Raw genomic sequence first — 7,626 nt, forward strand, 5'->3', positions numbered from 1 at the left:
TATTATACTATATAAGAAATTTTGACGTGTATTGCGAAACATTTGTTTCAAAAACTAAAATTTTAAATCCCGTCCTTAAATCCGCCCTTGATTATTACCAAACATTCGTAGCCCCATGTGGTGCACCATGGACGTTTTAAGAACATGATTAGATATAATACTTTACAGTACTTGTTGTTCGGTTACTAAAGTAAATTATAGTGTAAACTGTTTTCTAATTTTCGGGTTTGTAATTCGATCAGAAATAATCTGTATTATATATACATACACAAATACCTACACAATTATTTTTTTTAAATACGTAAAGAAGGTACATAAAGGCATTACCTCAAATACTTAAACCTGATTGCCTTCTTCACAAGGAGCCACAAGCTAACTTTTGAAATAGGTAGATTGCAAAATATACAGGTATATGAGAGAAAATTTCCATTTTGTGATGACATATGTGACGATTTTCACTACCTTTTTAAATGCCCTATATTGATTACAGAAACAGCAAAGTATCTTAAAAGCTGTCCACCTGACATTCTTATTTTATCCAATCATCAGACGTGCATTGTCGAAATAAACCCCTGTGGAATTAATTTTCCTCTATTTCGGCAGTGCTGAAGTAGAGCTGTCCGACGCGGCGGACTGTTATGTGAGGAGGATGGTCATATTACTCGGAATCAACTATTAAGTAATCAGATTTAGTACAATCGAATCAGATTAAACAAAACAAACAATTTGATACCAAGATTTTATATATTTGAAACACAAAATGCAGCACAAACAGCAAAATAACAACATTGTTTACAAATATTAAGTGCGCGTCCTCATGACGTCATTATTAAGAGGGACTACTTTTTGTATCACGGTTCAGTAGTTAGCAATTGTTTACCTTGTGTATGACTTTTCTTGTCAATGAATGGCTAAAAATCAACACAATGCAATAATAAAATATATTATTTTCATTTAATTGGAAATAAATTGTTTAGAAATAAATATTTAAAATATATGAAATGTTTCTTTTTTATTTCATGTATTTTATTAAATAAGTCAGCTGCAAATCAAGTCGTCTGCTTAAGTCTTAAATGTCAATTGTGGTTGAAATAATGAAAAAAAAAAATACACAATCAAGAATAAGAATAAAACTGCAGCAAAACATATTTCATCAAATGAAATAAATTTTGACAACAATGTTCAACCAAGAAACAGGTGATTTTGATGTAGTATGGGATGGTTTGTTTTCAAATGCTGTGGAATTAAGTTTGGATGAATTTGAGCAAAAATATGGAATAAATGCACTTCAATTTGATGAGGATTTAACTGAGAATAATGCCCCTGAGTCAAATTGTGATGATCAAAATAACACAAATGTTACAATTCAAAATGAAGCTAAACATCTCAACCAGTCAATTCAAAATGAATTTAAAAACATAGAGCTTTCTGAAGTCCGACAGTACATCACAAAAGAAGAAAACAAAAACACAGCAAAAAAAACATTAAATGACACAAAAAAGTTCCAGAGGTTTCTACTGACAAAGGGTGAGACCAGGGAAATGCATCAGTTGGATGTCGATTTCCTTGACGAGCATATTGCAACGTTCATTCTATCCCTGCAATGCGAAGATGGCACAGAGTTTGAGCCGACAAGTATCCGGGCCATCATCAGTAGCCTGGACCGGAAGCTGAAAAGACACAAATACCATTTTAGCATTATGAATAAGAAAGGGCCACAATTTTCTCTGACAAGAGAAACCTACAATGCTAAAAAGAAAAGCCTGAAAAAGCAGGTAAAAATAACTTTCTTTTTAAAGATGGAAATGCATAATTTTGTTAAATATTTATTAATTTGTATTAAATGTGTAAAAAAACATATTATACATATTTTTAAAATTAATATAAATTAAAATAAAATATAAGAAGAACATGTCGAAAAATGCGAAACAAGCCAGATATTTAATTCTGAAGTCGAAAATGTCTGTACAGTCGAATTCGCCAGTACGTATGTCATGCATGTACGCTGTGAATCTACATTTAGTTTTACAAATCATTTTAATTTCCTGCAATGATATGTGTTTAAACCACACAAGAACACTAACTGCAATCATATTTAAAAGACAAATGCTTTGGTTTATTGTAGGAAATTATGTACAAAAAATCTTCCGTTTCAATCGGCTCAGGAGGGGGGGGGGCTTATTTGGCTTTGCTGCATTTTATGAAATTTGTCTTCAATGCATAATTGTTCTTGCCTATTTTGTGTTATTGTAACATATTTTTAGCAATATATTACAATTTAACACACATCAAAATCGTGCATAGCCACTTTAAATGAAAGCAAATACCGGTATAAATTCATTACTCAACACTGTACTGAATTATTTAACCCTTTGAATGCTGGGAAATTTGTTGTTTCTAAAATGTCGTCTGCTGAATTTCTAAAATTAGCATTTTCTTTGATTTTTTTTTCAAAGAATATTATCAGAATAGCAAACAGTTTGGATCCTGATGAGACGCCTCGTTCTGTGGCATCTCATCTGGATCCAAACTGTTTGGAAAGGCCTTCAAAATTCGGTTCCCGCACTGAAAGGGTTAATGAAAACTATGACAGTTTGTGATATATTGACAAAACGATAATATTTTTGTATACTGACTGCAGTATTTCTTTAAGCCAACACTGATTTTCACAGTTTACAGCAAGTTTGTTGCCTTTTTGAAAAGTACCTGGGACCAAACAAATCTGGAATTTGTGTGCGTAAATTCAGTTGATTGGGATTTTTCGCGTGAATCTAGAAATAAGGACGGATAAAGAAATAATTTTTACAATTCTAACGCTATAAATAATAATGGGTTTTTCTTTTTCTAAACCTCCTTTGCTTTTATTTAGGGAAAGGGCAACCGGCCATGTGAGGCAGACGTACTTACCGACCATGAAATAGATATAATGTGGCAGAAGGGTGTCCTAGGTCCTAACAGTCCAAAAGCTCTTGTCCACACCATGTGGCTAAACAACTGCTTGCATTTTGGTTGGCGTGGCACGAAGGAACAATACAGCCTTAGGTATAATCAATTTGATACTTGAAATAACAGAATTTAAATTAAAAATTATTTTTTTTTAAAACTTCGCTGTTTTGCATAAAGTAAGTTTTGGTAAGTTTCACACACAAAAAATCTGAAAAAAACAGCAACAAATTAAATATTATATAAATATTACAGTTCACGTCAGACAGGGTGACAGTAAATTTGTCAACTTGAGGATATTTCAACCTCCGCTTCACCTCGATTGACAGTATTTTACCAAAAGTTGACAAATTTACTGTCACCCTGTCAAACATGTAATATTTATTTTTTTATTATACTGAAACAGCTATTCAAACATAAACAATTTATATGAAGTAGAACTATGAACTATTTTAATATAAAAATTCATTAATTTGGTCGTCTGTTAATAACTGAAATTTTAGCAAAACTGCATACTGCGCGAATTGGACAGTATAATTTTGTACCATTCCGCACGTGATTGTTAAGGTAGTGGGCGACAGTTTTTTGGGAAATAATATTTTCACGAGTGCCGCACAAGTGGCCACAATAAAGTGAAAATATATTTTTTCTATGATCACGAGTGAATTTAAATCGTAGATCAACGAATCAAACACATTTTCTTTTTATTTTATGCTTTTTTCACACTTAATATTCATTGTTAACGAACGAGCTTAACTTAAGAATTTTGCTGGGATAATGACATCATTTCGTCAAAGAAATGACATCATTTCACAGTAAACAGTGAAAATTATCAATAAATTTCACTATAAATTTTTATTGTTTGAAACAGTGAAATTATTAGTTTTAATTCACTGATATTTCTCTATAAACCACCGGAAAGCATAAAATAATCAGTAATAAATTACTGTAATATTTGCAAATTAATTTTTTTTCCAAACAGATGGGGGGATATTAAGCTGAAAATATCTTCTGATGGGACCGAGTACTTGGAGCTCAATGAACGTCAAACCAAGACTAGAACTGGAGAAAACTTGAGCGATGTTAGAAGAGTCACCCCGAAAATGTTTGCCACCAATGAAAATGACCCCAGAAACCCAGTCGCTTTGTACAAAATTTATGCACAGAAACGCCCAGCCAATTTTTGCGATGTGAACGACCCATTCTATCTCGCTCCAAATACAATAATGAAGCAGGAGTCCGAGTCCGATCACAAAGAAAGCGTGCAATGGTTCATTCGTCAAAAAATTGGAATGAATAAATTGAGCAAAATGCTCAGGATGATGGCAACTGAAGCCGGGCTACCAGCTGAAAAACGCCTGACCAATCATTCAATTCGCAAGCACCTGGTCCAAAAGCTTAGAGAACACAACATTCCAGCCACTGAAATTATGTCTGTCACTGGACACAAGAATGTACAGTCAATTTTAAATTACTCAAATGTAAGTCATGAGCAACAGAAAAAATGTTCCAACATACTTTCCTCCCATGGTCAAAATGCAGATCCAATTCAAAGAAGGAAACACTCTGTCACCAGCACGGCGACATTTTCGTCAACGCAGCCCCCTAGCCAGCCGGAACAACATCAGACCGAAGCGGAAATTCTACCCGAAACACAAGTGCAAGTTCCCCACCCACAGCCACAGTACAGCTTTCAGCAGTCACTGTCCAGCTCATTTAAATCCCAGTTCTTCGGGGCAACGTTCAACATCCAGAATTTTCATGTACACAATAACTAATCTAGTATAGACCAGTTGACGAGTGACGTCACGCGCACCTGCAAATATTAGACTCCGCCCACTGGTTGGCAAAAAGAGGTGAAATTCATATAAGCGCATATAGAGAAGGTCGAAATAATCATCGTTTTTATTGATAATCATGCACTATATCAAATATAATTTTACTTACTATGTCTGAATAAAACATAAGCGTGCAAGGAAATGCATTTTTGGAACGATTATATTGTTGTTATTATTTGTTTTTACTATAAACGAACTCTGGAGTGGAACACAATATACGAGCGCGGTATGCGGTTACCATAAAATCTCTACTTGGCACATCTTCGCAACCATTTTTTAGATAAAAATTCTCTGATATTGAAATTCTTTCAGAATAAATCAAATTTAATGAACGAACAAAAATAAGGATGTAAACAAACAGCAAATAGATCGACTTTATGTACGCAACATATAGTAACTGATTTGAACATTTATGCCTGTAAAAACTTGCCTTGTTACACATTAAATAAATTCTCTTGATAAATGTAATTGTCTTATTTAATTATTCACACCAATTTTGACACTCTTTGTTTCAGCGTTTTTAACCAGGTGTTTTATTGCACCTTTGTTCATCATAAAGCGATTATCTCTTTATGATCGGATACTGTCCAAACAATTACAAAGAACACAGGGTGTCATAAATCCAGGGACCTATTCTTGGGCCCCTGCATAAACCACACGTGGCATACAAGTGTCTGGTCATTAAACACAACTAATGATACCTCCATGTCATCTCTTGGCATATTGAGCGATCATCTAAGCAAAATTGTAAAGCCAAAATACGAAACAGTTGCTTTAATAAAATATTTTAACATATTTAATAAAATGAAGATATTTGTCCGAAATGGATTAACAGGAATTAGTGTATGTATATATTAGCCTGTTTAATCATAATAATAGAGTGTTAATAACTATAAATTAAAAATATTGTGCAATTTCATTGCTACACAATTAACGTATTTAACGAGTACCGGCAAATGTAAATTCGGCTATTACGTGTTAAGATTGTACGTTTCTGTAGTGTACGAAATGACATCATGAAAACCAGCAAACAACAAAAGGGTAAAAAATACTTGCTTAAAATAAATTAATATATAGATGTATTTATCATAAAATGCTAGATTGTTATCACTTCTTATCATCAGTAAAGAGAGTGCACGCAAAGACAGTTTAGTTTGCTTAATATGCAGTTCTTGTTTTTCATATGTGTGCTAAACTTTATGATATTAATTCGATGGAAACGAAACGGTAATTCATGCAATGGAAAATAAAATTACTACAATGTTTATAAATTGTAATGTATTCCGCTTTGAGGGCTTCGTTTTATAAATGATTAAATGCCCCTCTTACACTTTCGCGCGCTTATGAACAATAACAATATCTACACCACTTATAATCATAATCAAATTAATGTATGTGCTATTATTTTTGCAATATAATTTACCAAAAGTTTACAATCACAAAGAATAGGAAAGAATATTTATTGTTTTGTTTTGTTGGATTGCCAGTTTTTAGTCTTCCGACCACGTTTAGTCTAATGTTAATAACTAATTCGTATTTTTATATAGAGGAAATTTTATTTATGAAAATACATTTATTGGTACTAAATATTATATTTTTGCATTATTATTTAAGAGTTTAATGTTTATTTCGGATTTTTGTATCGTTTTATTGACTTAACAAAAGACATGTATACATGTTTTACGTTACTGTAACCAGTGTTTTTTGCCAACCAGCCAGTGCGCATGCGCGGAAAATCCCGAATGTAAACAATAACATTCAACTGGTCTATTGCAATAACACCTTTGACACACCGTAAATCCGACAAAAAGCATCGATTTGCTCTACACGCCAAGTCGACTCACGTGCTCGGCCTACTGTGTAGAAAAACAAATTCTAAATGAACCTGACTCTTAACATCGCTATAAATATAATTTGGTTATTGTTATTGTTTTGGTTGAGTTTTGGTAACATTTGTAAGTGGCTGTTGTCTTGTAAATAAATGAATTGTTATTGTTTTGCTTGAAATATTATGGTACTATTTTCTTACACGGACCTCTTTACAGCTAAGGTCGAAAAACACTGTTTGCTTAAAATAACTTCGGGATTTTCCGTGTAGTTTTATTTTCTTATTCTATTTGAAAAGAAATAATTAACAAATGAGAAAGATGATGGGATAAATCGAATACTAGGTCGGTGCCGAATAAAGCGAAGTTTATTTTGCTCGGCCCGAAAATCTGAACCACTCGCCAATGCTCGTGGTTCAGATTTTCTAAGCCTCGCAAAATAAACTTCGCTTTATTCGGCACCGACCTAGTATTCTATATTTGATTCATAGTGTTATTCAATGCACGTGAATGGCTGTTTTGGCATCATTAAGAGTGATCTTAAGATCCCTTTCCCTTTAAAACGATTAAAAAAAATATGTTATCATATACGCAAAAAACATTATGCGTTACCAAAATATGTTCTCCCGAGCAATTCGTAAACATTTGTGTATGTGATTATACCGAGCAAATGTTGAATTGTTCAGATATCCAAAGTTTTAGGCAGGGGTTGCAATTTCTTCATAATTCCAAGTTAAATATAAAACCGTCACACATGACAAAAATGTTTAATTCGTACACAACGATAACATAACATTTTATAAATGCAGAAATGAGATTTGTGTATCTATTAAATATTCTCACCAAAGGATGCTTGGCACATTTGAGACCTTTTTTTCAGAATCCGTCACTTGACGTGACCTCTGCTAAGAAAATGGTTCGGCCCCGGTCATTACCAACTGGATATGTGGATAGATTCCTTACATTTATCAAGGGTCAAAATGTGGAAGACAATATCTTCAAGAGGGATGAGCTTCGGC

The sequence above is a fragment of the Dreissena polymorpha genome, chromosome 7 (genome assembly GCF_020536995.1).
Source record: "Dreissena polymorpha isolate Duluth1 chromosome 7, UMN_Dpol_1.0, whole genome shotgun sequence".
NCBI classification, from domain to species: Eukaryota; Metazoa; Mollusca; class Bivalvia; order Myida; family Dreissenidae; genus Dreissena; species Dreissena polymorpha.